Here is a 14,124-nt window from a genome sequence, read left to right as displayed (position 1 = left end):
AGGATGGGATATGGGGGAAGCTGAGGTTGACAATGAGTTTGAATGCTTTAAATTGATTTTAATAACTTTGAGTGGAAAGTTAGGAAACCTTAACATCATCTGTAATCTCTCTCTCCATCCCATAAACCACCAAAAGAGGTTCTCAGTTCTACCTTCAAAGGATATCCACAATCCATCTGCTTCTCACTATCACACTGCTTCCATTCTGGTACAGCCACCTTAGCTATCACCTGAATGACTACATAAAGCCTCCCCCATTTACATTCCAGCTTCTCACCTCGCCCCACTATGTCTATTTATTACACAGCAGACAGAATGATCCTATTAAACGCAAGTCAGATTGTGTCACTCCCCTGTTCAAAACCCTCCTGTGCTTGTCTGACGCATGATCTTCACCCACCCTCATTTCTTCTCTGATTCCATTTCCAGTAACTACCCCACAAAGACATTCATATGTTCCAGCTACAACTGGCCTCTCTGCCGTTCTTCAAATCACCACACATGTTGCCTCAGGGCCTTTGCACTTGCTTTCCCTCTTCTTAAGACTTTTCAGGTGTTTTTTGTTTTTGTTTTTGTTTTGAGACAGAATGTTGTTCTGTCACCCAGGCTGGAGTGCAGTGTTGAGATCTCGGTTCACTGCAAACTCTGTCTCCTGGGTTCAAGCGACTCTCGTGGCTCAGCCTCCCGTGTAGCTGGGATTACGGGCGTCCACTGCCACACCTGACTATTGAAACTCTTCATTCGGATATTCCAAGGTTCCTCCCTTTACCTCCTTTAGATTGCTTAAATGTCTCCTTCCGAAGAAGTCCACCCTGGCCATGCGATTTAAAATTGAACTTCTTCTCTCCAGGTCTCCTTCTCCTTCTTCTCCTTCTTCGTCTTCCTCCTCCTCTTCCTCCTCCTGTTCTTCTTCTTCCTCCTCCTCTTCCTCCTCCTGTTCTTCTTCTTCCTCTTCTTCCTTTCCTCCTCTTCCCCCTCCCCCTTCTTCTCCTTCTCCTTCTTCTCCTCCTCCTCCTTCTTCCTCTTCTTCCTTCTTTCCTCCTCCTCCTCCTCCTCACCCTTATCTACATCTGGCATGTTCTGCTAACTGTGGTAGAATATACATTCATGCTCTCAACTGTTTGTTTCCCAATCCAGTCAGGAGTGTTCATATGACATGTTTTGGCCAATTAAATGCCAGAGGAAGTGATGCATGCTACCCCTAAGCAGAAGCTGCAAAGCCATCCTATGGCTTTATCACCTCTCTTCTCCCTCTGCCATCAGACCAGCACATCCCAAGGAGGGCTTTCTCCCTGACCTTGAAGGTGCTACGATGAGAGCTGCAGCCAGCCTACAAAGGCACATAATGTAAACTCATTGCTGTATTTAGGTTGCACCATCCATGAGCATGTGGCCCATCCTCATGGTGGGGAAGGCTCAATAAGAGACTAAATTGCCGGGCGCGGTGGCTCAAGCCTGTAATCCCAGCACTTTGGGAGGCCGAGGCAGGTGGATCACGAGGTCAGGAGATCAAGACCATCCTGGCTAACATGGCGAAACCCCGTCTCTACTAAAAATACAAAAAACCAGCCGGGCGAGGTGACGGGCGCTTGTAGTCCAAGCTACTCGGAGGCTGAGGTGGGAGAATGGTGTGAACCCGGGAGGCGGAGCTTGCAGTGAGCCGAGATCGTGCCACTGCACTCCAGCCTGGGTGACACAGCGAGACTCCGTCTCAAAAAAAAAAAAAAAGAGAGACTAAATTACCAGTTGTTTGATGGGAAAAGAATCAGAAAAAAGGAAGCTCTGCATTGTCAAAAGGACATTTACAGCAAGCTATTAATGCTGGGTGTTTTCACCATTCTCTTAAGTCACAGAATATTTCCCGCCAGGTGCAGTGGCTCATGCCTATAATCCCAGCACTTTGGGAGGCCAAGGCAGGTGGCACACTTGAGGTCAGGAGTTTGAGACCAGCCTGGACAACATAGCAAAACCCTGTCTCTACTAAAATATAGATAGATAGATAGATAGATAGATAGATAGATAGATAGATAGATAGATAGATAGATAGATAGATAGATAGATAAAGCCAGGCATGATGGCGGGTGCCTGTAATCCCAACTACTTGGGAGGGTGAGGCAGGAAAATCATTTGAACCTGGGAGGCAGGGTGTGCAGTGAGCGGAGATCACACCACTGCACTCCAGCCTGGGTGTCAGAGGGAGACTCCATCTCAAAAAACAAACAACACCACCAAAAAAAACCACAAAGAATATTTCCAGTATATAACTAATTCCAAGCTAACTCATCCACTCTTTATTATCTATATTTTCCACTAGGATATAGACCCAGTGAAAGCAAGGATGTTTCCTTGTTTTGTTCAGTACTGTATAAAATGTGTTTAACACACAGTGGGAATTCAATAAGCATGTGTTGAATGAATTACTCCTGCGAAGAACTGGTCAAAAGAGGGGTAAAGGAAATTTGATCAAGTGTGGTTTAAGTCAGTGATCAAGAAAAAAAAAATACAAGTTAATATTTTTACCACCAGAACTGCGATCACACAATCAACAATGTATCTGTGTGCTTGGGGCAGAGTAAATGCTGTATTCAGGTTTGCTATTATGCCTGTTATCATTATCTGTTATGCCATAATTGAACTTATGGGCCGGGCGCAGTGGCTCAAGCCTGTAATCCCAGCACTTTGGGAGGCCGAGACGGGCGGATCACAAGGTCAGGAGATCGAGACCATCCTGGCTAACACGGTGAAACCCCGTCTCTACTAAAAAATACAAAACACTAGCCGGGCGAGGTGGCGGGAGCCTGTAGTCCCAGTTACTCGGGAGGCTGAGGCAGGAGAATGGCATAAACCCGGGAGGCAGAGCTTGCAGTGAGCTGAGATCCGGCCACTGCACTCCAGCCTGGGCCACGGAGCGAGACTCCGTCTCAAAAAAAAAAAAAAAAAAAAGAAATTATGATGTAAACATCAATGATATTTTGAGAATGGAGAAGTCTTTGTCAAGGCTGGGTCCCTGTGATGGTGGAAAGTTCCAGATAGCCTTGTTTGCACAGCTGACAGCTGGCCCTGGCTGCTGACTGGGAGTTCAGCTGGCGTTGCATCCAGGGTTCTCAGTTCTTCTTCAGATGGACTTCCCCACAGCACAGAAGCTGGATTCTAGAAGGGGGCAATCCAAGAGGACAAGTCCCAAAGTGTAAGAGCCAAGCACACCTTCACTTGTATAATGTTTGCTGATGTTCCGTTGGCCAGCGTTAGACACATGGCCAAGCTCAGTGTCAGTGAGGGAGGTGACCACGCCAGGACATGAGCTCTAGGGAGAACGGGTCACTGGGGGCCGCCAAAGTCACACACAGGCCATCTTGGGGAGCATCTGTACCAAAGACAGATTCAATATCCAAAATCTCAAACTTATCTCTTTACCCAATTGTGAACTAATTCAGGAGGTCCTTTCACACGGACAACTTTGCAAAAGCCAGATTTGTAAATGGTAATATACATTTCTTGAGTTTTGTTAGAAAATATGCCAAAATCTGGGCTGGGCATGTTGACTCACTCCTGTAGTCCCAGCACTTCAGGAGGCAGAGGCGGGCAGATCACTTGAGGCCAGGAGTTTGAGATCAACCTGGCCAAAATGGTGAAACATTATCTCCACTAAAAATACAAAAATTAGCCAGGTGTGATGGTGTGCACCTGTAGTCCCAGCTACTCAGGAGGCTGAGGCAGGAGAATTGCTTGAACCTGGGAGGCAGAAGTTGCAGTGAGCTAAGATTGTGACACAGTCTGGGTGATAGAGCAATACTCTGAAGAAAAGAAAGGGAAGGGAAAGCAAAGAAATGAGAAGAAAGAAGGACAGGAGAAGAGAAGAGAAGGAAGAGAGAAGAGAAGAGAAAGAGAAAGAAAAGAGAGGAGGGAGGGAGGGAGGGAGGGAGGGAGGGAGGGAGGGAAAGAAAAGTAAGAAAAGAAAGAAAAAGTAAATATGCCAAGATCAAAGCTCAGTACCATCTATGCGCACGTGACAGATCTTCACAGTGGGTGAGGGGCAGTAAGAGACCAAATTACAGGTTGTTTGGAGAGCAAATAAATAGCAAAAAGGAAACTGTGGTCAAAAGGACACTTACAGCAAGTCAGTGATGCTGGGTGTTTTCACCTTTCCCTAAGTTAAAGAATACTTCCATCTCACTCACTGAAACTCGCAATTAGAGTCGATATAAGGAGCCTCCAGTACAGCAGACAATGAAACCAGGTTTCACCTGCAAAATTTCTTCTGTAAAGATTTCATATGACCTCATGCAATCATTATGCCAGAATTAAATAGCACCAGGTAACCAGGGACACATCTTCTACTAGTTCTAGTTTAAATTGGTGGTTTCTGGAAGAAATTCAAGGATACTGGTTTCAACCACAATATGTACATAATGCCTCAGAGTTGATTACTGACCCTAATAGCTAATCACATTCAAATCCTGATGCTGCTTCTTTACATCAGCTGCAGCGAGTGATATTTTTGCACATGCTTCCAATTCCTAAAAGGACTGGACCCTATTCAGGCATAAAATTGAAAACAAGGCAGGGCACAGTGACTCATGCCTGTAATCCCAGCACTTTGGGAGGCTGAGGCAGGCAGATCACCTGAGGCCGGGAGTTCAAGACAAGCCTGACCAATATGGAGAAATCCCATCTCTACTGAAAATACAACATTAGCTGGGCATGGTGGCACATGGCTGTAATCCAGCTACACGGGAGGCTGAGGCAGGAAAATTGCTTGAAACTGGGAGGTGGAGGTTGCGGTGAGCCGAGATAGTGCCATTGCACTCCAGCCTGGACAACAAGAGCAAAACTCCGTCTCAAAAAAAAAAAAAAAAAAAAAAACTTGAAAACAAGTGTTTAGAAACATCAGTCTGGCATCACTTATCAGATTGTTATGAAAAGAAAGACCAAAGATGGAAAAATAAATTAATGGTGAGGCCCCTGACTAGGGAAGGGAAAAAGATGAACAAGCACAGGAAAGAAAGATCAACAGGATGGGGTTTAACGGTTTCACTGGATACGGGGTACAAAGAGAAGGAGGACATCAAGATGATTTCGACTTTTTTATTTCAGGGGTTGAAAATGGAATTAGGGGAAAAAACAATCTGGAATCAGAAGGAGTAGCAGGATAAGTTATTTGAGGGCCACATTCAGTTTTAAATATAGTTATTCATTCAACAGATTTTTTTTAGCTAACATTAATTGCCAGACACAATTCTAAGCTCTAGGCTCCAGTGGCAAATGAGACCAAGTTTCTGCCTTCAGGCAGCTCATGTTCCACTGGAGAGAGGCATACTGCAACCATCTAAGCAAACAAAATAATTTCTGATAACATATAAATGCTATCAAGAAAATAAACGTTGGAAATAAGACAGTGAATGGGATTGATGGGGAGGTGGTAACTGCATGACCTGGGAAGTCAGGGAAAGCCCGAGACGGGGATGGTATGAATGAACTCACTAAGGAAGCATCTCAAGGGGAGGTATTCCAGGTAGAAAGAACAGCAAGTAGAAAGGCTCTAAGCTGCGAACTAGGTCTGTATGTTTGAAAGTGGGAAATAGTTTTTATTTTCATAGAAATGGTGTTTCCTGACACTGAGTGCTTCCTCCTTCATAGCGTTTCTTATGCTGCTTCCTCCTTCATAGCGTTTCTTATGCTGCTTCCTCCTTCATAGTGCTTCTTATGCTTATGAGTACCCTGCTTCCCTCAACAGACTCTCAAATGAAAATGCTGAGGGAACCAATGGCCTGAGGAGGTCTGGGGTCAGTCCAAAGACATCTCAGAGTTCAGGAGGACAGAATTCCCCAGAATTCACCAGGAGGATGCCACACAAGACGTGACATACTTCAACATACCTGTGCAGGGTACAAAGTGACCAGGAAGGAGAGGGCGTCTCAGCTCCCCAGAAATTCATGAACTTCTCTTTTCATTCAGGTGACATTGTGGGAAGGATGAGCGGGAGGAAACACCCTGACAGGGAATTTGAAGTTTATTAATTGAATCAATTTACCTGAAAGGAACTATTTTAAAGAGAAAAAGACCATTATCTTTACTTGTCAAATCTAAGTGTCTTTCTGGCATCTATGCGAATGGAGGCTCAAGAGTTATGAATGTTCAAGTAAAAACAATAAGGAAAACTATAATTTGTTTCCATCTTTACATTATAGTCTATTAAATTTGACCCTGTTTTATTAATAGGGCAAATTATCAACTCAAAAAAAAAAAAGAAAGAAAAGAAAGTTGGAAATGAAGGAGACAAGGTAGAAGACTAGTTGAAGGATGGCAGGCAGAGGTCTGTTGACATCAGAGTTTTAGGCTACGGTGAGAAGTTTGGATTTCATTCTCATAGTTATGGGGCACCACTGGAGAACATGAAACATGAAAGTGTCAGGATCTGATTTAAAAGATCACTCTGCTCTGTGGGGGGGTGTAATATAAAGCACCAAAAGTGGACCCAAGATGTAAGTTAGAATGCTTCTGCAGGACTTCAGTAAGATCTGCTGGCCTGGATTACGTGCTGGCAGCAGAGGAGCTGAGCACTGTCCAATTGGTAGATAAACTTTGATAGAAGAGGCAATAGGACTTGCTGATGGACTTAAGGTGGGAGGTGAGGAAAAGAAGGTAATCTTACAAGACTGGTACCTGAAGAGCCTAAAGAGAGAGAGAGAGAGAGACAGAAAGTGAGAGGCACTGAGGGAGAGGGTAAGAAAAACACATGCAGGAGTTGAGAGATAGCAAGAGAAAGAATAGCAAGATTTTCAAGATGGGAGGGTTCTCTAGGTACCTAGAAATACAGGGATAGAAGTTAGATGAAAGGTTAGAATTGCAGATGTAAACTGGAAACTTATCAGCCTAAATGTGATGGTTCAAATGTTCATACACACTAATAGGCTAAGCGTAGACCAGGAACAGCAATTCATGGAAAGGTGGGTATTCTTATTTAGAAATTAGCACGATGAAGGAGAGTCATAGGGCCATTCACAGAGATCAATGACCTGAGCAGGGAGAGGCCGAGGTGGACTGAAGCTGTGTAAATACAGGCACTGGGTCTCAGATGACTTCATCCACTAGCAAAGCCCATTGCAGGGCTTTGTTTGTTGGTTTGTTTAATCTGGGACTTTGAAATAACTGAGGATGTTTCAAAGGTCTTACTGATCCAGAAGGACAAGGGCTTGGAAGGGGTCATTTTTAAAAGGAAGGCTTGGCAAACTGAAAGTCTTGAAATTGAAATCAATTAACAACAAGACACCCATATACACCTAGTAGAATGGACAAAGTTCAAAACATTGACATCAAATGCTGACAAGACTGTGGAGCAAACGGGAACTCTCATGCATTGCTGGTGGGTATGCAAAATGATACAACCCCTTTAGAAGACAGTTTGGTAGTTTTTTGCAAAACTAAACATACTCTTATGATACACTCCAACAATCGTGCTTCTTAGTATTTACCCAAATGAATTGAAAACTCAGGTCTACACAAAAACCCGCACGAGGATGTTTGTTCATGCTTAATTTATAATTGGCAAAACTTGTAAGCAAGCAAAATGTCTTTCAGTGAGTGAATGAATAAATGAACTCTGGTACATACATACAATTATTCACTGCTAAAAACAAATTAAGTATCAAGCCATGAAAAGATGCGGAGGAAATTTACATTCTTGAAAAGGCAAAACTATGTATACATGAAAAAGATCAGTGGTTGCCAGGAGAAAGGTTTGGGGGGAAGGATGACTAGGTACACAGAGGATTTTTAGGGCAGTAAAATTATTCTGTATGATGCTACAGTGGTATAATACATTTGTCCAAATCCATACAATGCACAGCACAGAGTGAACCCTAATGTCAACTCTGGACTTTGGGGGACAATGATGTCTCAGGGCAGGTTCATCGGTTGTAGTACATGGCGGATGTCCATTAGTAGGGGAGGTTATATGTGGGTGGGGACAGAGGATATATGGGAACTCTCTGTGCTTTCTGCTCAATTTTGCTATGAACCTAAAACTGCTGTAAAAATTAAATTTCATTAACGTTTTTTAAAGTGAGATGAGCAGAGAAGTAGGGTCTAAGACAAAAGGAAAGAGACCCAGAACCACAACTAGAGCCATCAGTCAGATAAGGATGGTTGCGGCAATTTGTTAGCTCAACTCCACTCTTCCAGTTGCCTAGCCACAAACCATGGCACCATCTTCATTCCTCTTCTCTCTCATATCCCTCATCCAGTCCGTCAGCAAATACCCTTGGCTGTCTTCAAAGTGAATGGAGACGCTAATCACTTCTCCCCATCTCCACCATCCAACCATCAAGGCAGAAAATGCCAAGTAGTAAAAAGTGCCATGGAGAAAAATAATACAAGGTAAAGGGGATAGCAAATGCCTGGCCAGTAGTTGTGGGTGGCAGTGGGCGGATGGGGGAAGGGGGGCATTCTATTGCAATTTTATTGGAAGTAGAGAAGAAGGCGTTGTGTAAAGAGCTGGAGAAAACGAGGGTGTGACTCACATAGGTGCCCTCTTCCTCGTTTATTACAGTAGCTTCATGATGAGACTCCTGCACCCCACACTCCTTTGACTACCTAGAGTCTATGCTCAATAATGGAGCCCAGGGATACTATTAAAACTTAGGCCAAGGTCACATCCCCACTCAAAATCCCCCAAAGTCTTCCCTTCTCACTCAGAGAAAAACCAACAACATCCTTTCATGGCCAAAAAGCATCCACAACTGTGTAGTCCTATCTCAGATCATTCCTATCAGCCTCCCCTCCCCTCCCAGCTCTTCCTGTACCCCACTCACATCCCCAACTTGCTGCTCCAAGAATTTGCCAGGCATGGCCTTTGTGCTTCTTGGTCTTTCTGTCTGAAATGTTCCTCCTCAGGGCACCTATGTGAGTCACACCCTCGTTTTCTCCAGCTCTTTACACAACGCCTTCTTCTCTACTTCCAATAAAATTGCAGTAGAATGCCCCCCTTCCCCCATCCCCCCACTGCCACCCACAACTACTGGCCAGGCATTTGCTATCCCCATTACCTTGTATTATTTTTCTCCATGGCACTTTTTACTACTTGGCATTTTCTGCCTTGAATGTTTCATTATTTTATTGTGTGTCTCTCCTCCCTAGAATGTAAGTCTCAAGAGGGCAGAGGCTGTGATCTACCCACTGCTGTGTCCTCAGCACCTAGTGTCCGGCACACCCCAGGCACTTGAACATTCCTTGTTGAATGAATGACTGACTGTGCAAATAGAAGAAATTTCCAAATGTTTGAAGGTGAATGTGAAAAAGAAATGGAAAAGTGAGCAATGGAGGCTGCCCGAATGTCTCCTAGCACAGTTTTACCATTTTTAGAACAAATGGCACATTCCACTATTTTATTAAGGAAGTTCTTGCCTCTTTTATTATTGTGCACTGATGGCCCAAACTGATACATGTTTTATATCTGTCATTGATATGTGACTTTTAAACCTCATTTGCTTAATGCAGTCTTTATGAACTAAATTACGTTTTTTAGGATGCATGGAGTTGATTACAAGCTCCAGCAAAGCCTGAATCATAGCTGTTTGTCTTTTAGGCTATTTTCAGATGCCTTTGCTTGTAGACTACATCACTACATCTAAGTGCAAAAGCAAAACAAAACAAAAAACTCTACCCACTCTCAAAGACTTGAACAGAAAACAACTGTCATGTTTATCAAAACCTGATAAACTTTAAAAACCACTATTATTAATTCAATAGCCAAAGCAAACTGCAAACAAGCCAGGCATGTTTTTGATAAGACATCAATTTGCTATCACTAAGAAATTATAGCAAAATGAGAACTCACCTGTCTCTTTGCTCAGTGCCTTAAAAATAAAAACAACATGAAATAGCTTCAATTACATTTACTGAACAAATAGAAGACAGCGTTAGGCTCTTATGAGCACCACTAAACAAGAAAACCCATCTATCACTACAACTAAGCAGTGTCACTGATATTTTCATTTCTATCTTTTAATAAGTGTTGATGCCATAGCTAAGGATGAAAAGGAAAACTAAAGACGAAAAAATAAAACTGGGAATACTCCATTGAGCCACTCAAAAACAGGACCAGAATCTCAGATTTTGCAATACCCTTAAAACTGCAGCAATTTGTTTTCTGCAGTTTTGGTATCACTGTCCTCCTTATCCCTTCAAACCTTCTTATGTAGCCAGAAAATAGAAGGAATCTAAGGGGAAAAAACCAGAAGAGCTCCAAACCTTCGACATGAAAGAACGCTGTTCCGTCCCTGTGTGGTGCTGTGTAGCAATGAAACAGACAGAAGGCCAAACCTTGTCTGTTACAGCAATTAAGAGCTTTACAAGGTTAAATCTTGTTGTAGGTCTCCAAGGCCTGTCTCTATGGGAACTGCAAATCATCAACACATGACTTTGAAACATAGACTGTTTCTCCCATGGAACATCCCCAGACACATACGGTAGGGTTGAGGTGGAGGAAATCTTTCATGGCTAAAATTGTTACCTACAGGTTCATCTTTACTCTCATATTTCCTAGGGTTAAGGTTAATTTTTTTAAAAATGGAGCCTCACTCTGTTGCCCAGGCTGGAGTGCAGTGGCACGATATTGGCTCACTGCAACCTCCACCTCCCGAGTTCAAGTGATTCTCCCTGCTTCAGCCTCCCAAGTAGCTGGGATTACAGGCGTCTGCCACCATACCCAGCTAATTTTTGTATTTTTACTAGAGACAGGGTTTTGCCGTGTTGGCCAGGCTGGTCTTGAACTCCTGACCTCAGGTGATCTGCCTGCCTTGGCCTCCCAAAGTACTAGGATTACAGGCATGAGCCACTGCGCCTGGTCAAGTAATACTTCTTCTTCCCATCCTGTCCTTATCCTCGAGCTATAACAATTAGCATAGTGGGATACAGCTTCTGAAACAGACTGATGGAGCAGAATAGAAGGTATAGAAATGTGTTCATGTGTGTACACATGTCTGTGTCTGCGTGTGTAAAATATGTGAATTTTAAAGAAAAGGGAAAAGGATGGATTGTCAACCTGTATCCATATGAGAAAAAAACATAGTCAAATTCTTACCTTGTATCTTACACTAAAGTATATTCCAAATGCATGTGATACCCTAATTCTTATAAAAAGTTACAAGTGACTTTTTATATGGCCTCAGGAGGGAAAAAGACTTTCTAAAGCGTCACATAAAATAGGAAAATGATATCACGCCTGTAATCCCAGCACTTCAGGAGGCCAAAGTGGGTGGATCGAGATCAGGAGATCGAGACCATCCTGGCCAACATGGTGAAACCCCGTCTCTACTAAAAATACAAAAAACAAATTAGCTGGGCATGGTGGTATGCGCCTGGAGGTGTATGGTGGTATGCTACTCAGGAGGCTGAGGCAAGAGAATCACTTGAACCTAGGAGTTGGAGACTGCAGTGAGCCAACATTGCGCCACTGCACTCCAGCCTGGGCGACAGAACGAGGCTCTCTCATTTAAAAATAAAAATAAAAACACCATTCTAAGCCTTGGCTTCTCTCCTTTTTTATTTTTCCTTAAGAGACAAGGTCTTGCTCTGTCACCCAGGCTGGAGTGCAGTGGTGCAATCACAGCTCACTGCAACCTCAAACTACTGGGCTCAAATGATCCTCCTGCCTCAGCCTTTTGAGTAAGTGGGACTACAGGTGTGTACCACCACACCCAGGTCATTCTTTGTAGAGACTGGTTCTCAAAGACCCAAGCTGGTCTTCAACTCCTGGCCTCAAACAATTGAAGACTTGGCCTCCCAAAGTCCTCAGATTACAGGCATGAGTGCAGCAGCTGGTTTCCCTCTTGAAAACTGAGAATACTAATAAAGCATAGAAAAAGCTTAATGTTCTTTGGCCCTGCCCTTGAGTCCTCAATAAAATAATTTCACGTACTATAGTGTGGGTAACTCTGTGTGTGCACACGAGTCTGTCCATATGATCCAGTTCTCCCAGTTTACCCAACACTGTTTAGTTTTAGATCTGAAAGCCCGGTAACCCAGGACACTCCCCAGTGCCAGGCAGACTGCCACAGTTGGTCACTCTACAACACACATACATAGCCAAGGACCTGGCAAGATGTGCAGCAAGGCTTTAATGGTATTTAATTCTGGGAAAGAAGAGTTATTGATTTTTATTTTTTTATTTTTATTTTTTTGAGACGGAGTCTCACTCTGTCACCCAGGCTGGAGTACAGTGGCACAATCTCAGCTCACTACAACCTCCGCCTCTCCAATTCTCCTACCTCAGCCTTCCCAGTGGCTGGGATTACAGGCACCCGCCACCATACCCGGCTAATTTTTTGTATTTTTAGTAGAGACGGGGTTTCACCATGTTTTAATCTCCTGGCCTCGTGATCCGTCCACCTCGGCCTCCCAAAGTGCTGGGATTACAGGCGTGAGCCACAGCGCCTGACCGATTTCTTTTCTTTTTTATGCTTAGTTGTATATTCTAATTTTTCCATAAATATTTGTGATTTTATAATAAAAATACATTTCTCTCAATTGGACCTTAAAAAATGGAATATGGTCAGGCATATTCCAAATACCCAGTCTTGGGTATTTCTTTATAGCAGTGTGAGAACGGACTAATACATCCACATTCCCTTCCCCTGAAAACAATAGTTCTAGGCCAGGCGCGGTGGCTAACGCCTGTAATCCCAGCACTTTGGGAGGCTGAGGCGGGAGGATCACCTGAGGTCAAGAGTTCGAGACCAGCCTGACCAATATGGAGAAACCTGTCTCTACTAAAAATACAAAATTAGCCAGGCACAGTGGCACATGCCTGTAATCCCAGCTACTAGGGAGGCTGAGGCAGAAGAATTGCTTGAACCCAGGAGGCAGAGGTCACAGTGAGCTGAGATCCTACCACTGCACTCCAGCCTGGGAAACAAGAGCAAAACTCTGCCTCAGGGAAAAAAAAAAAAAAAAAAAAAAAAAAAGGAATACGGGTTTGCAACTATTAACATGTGTAGAAAACTTTCCCAAATATTGACTGTTATATATTATATACTATATTATGTAAAATATATATTGTATATATTACTACATATAATATATAACATAATATGGATTATATATATTATATATAATAGCTAATTATGCTAATAGGATATATAATATATAGCATTATAATTAGCTATTATATTAGCAATGCAGCCAATACGATAAAATCTTCTGCCCCCACAAGACATGACAGGGTCTTAATTTGCCGGCGCTCCAGAAGTTCTACCTGGGCGTATGTTTTGCACTTTCATGCCTTGACAATTGTCATTGGAAATACAATATAAGTGTTTAATGAATAGCGACTCATGGCATTGTATTAGCATATGTTTTTGGTGCTGTCAGTAAAAATGGGAGATTCTCCATGAATCTGTTCCATTCAGTAGAATTACATGTGTGATGTCACAACTCCAAAGACTTACTGACATGTTTCAAATTAGTCCATTGGCTGCCAAGATTATCTGATTATGGTAGCAAGGTGGCAGCATAATGACAGATGCGATTTATACTTAAATTGAGATTTTTAAACTTTTTATGTATTTCACTTTCTTAAAATATGAACCATTCTTAATTTAAATATACATGTTGAACTGGGAGGGGTCGGGGAAGAAGGGGAATTGCCGAAGAACTTTAGTGAGAAACAAAGGATGTTTGTTTATTCTTTCAGGACACAGCTCATGAGAGCTGCCAGCTGTGTACAGGACAGATGTGGTGGGGGGGACAAACTGAAGGGCAGGCAGCCTTGTCCTGTGACTAGGAAAACCTCCTCAGTTCACACAAAGATTCACAGTACCACTGAGATCGTCTCTCAATTCCTTATTTTGTGCCAGCAAGCTGTTAACGGCTTGACTAAAGTCTTTCCAGTGACTGTATTTTTGAATGCTTCCACATGAACCCCAGAATGTCTCAGCTGTGAAAAGAAATAACTTATTGGCTGGGCGCGGTGGCTCATGCCTGTAATCCCAGCAAGTAGGTAGGCCGAAGCAGGCGGATCACCTGAGGTCAGAAGTTCAAGACCAGCCTGACCAACATGGTGAAACCCTGTCTCTTCTAAAAGTACAAAATCAGGCGGGCATGGTGGTGCCCACCTGTAATCCCAGT

The sequence above is a fragment of the Rhinopithecus roxellana genome, chromosome 11, assembly GCF_007565055.1.
Source record: "Rhinopithecus roxellana isolate Shanxi Qingling chromosome 11, ASM756505v1, whole genome shotgun sequence".
NCBI classification, from domain to species: Eukaryota; Metazoa; Chordata; class Mammalia; order Primates; family Cercopithecidae; genus Rhinopithecus; species Rhinopithecus roxellana.
This window is presented reverse-complemented; position numbering follows the sequence as displayed.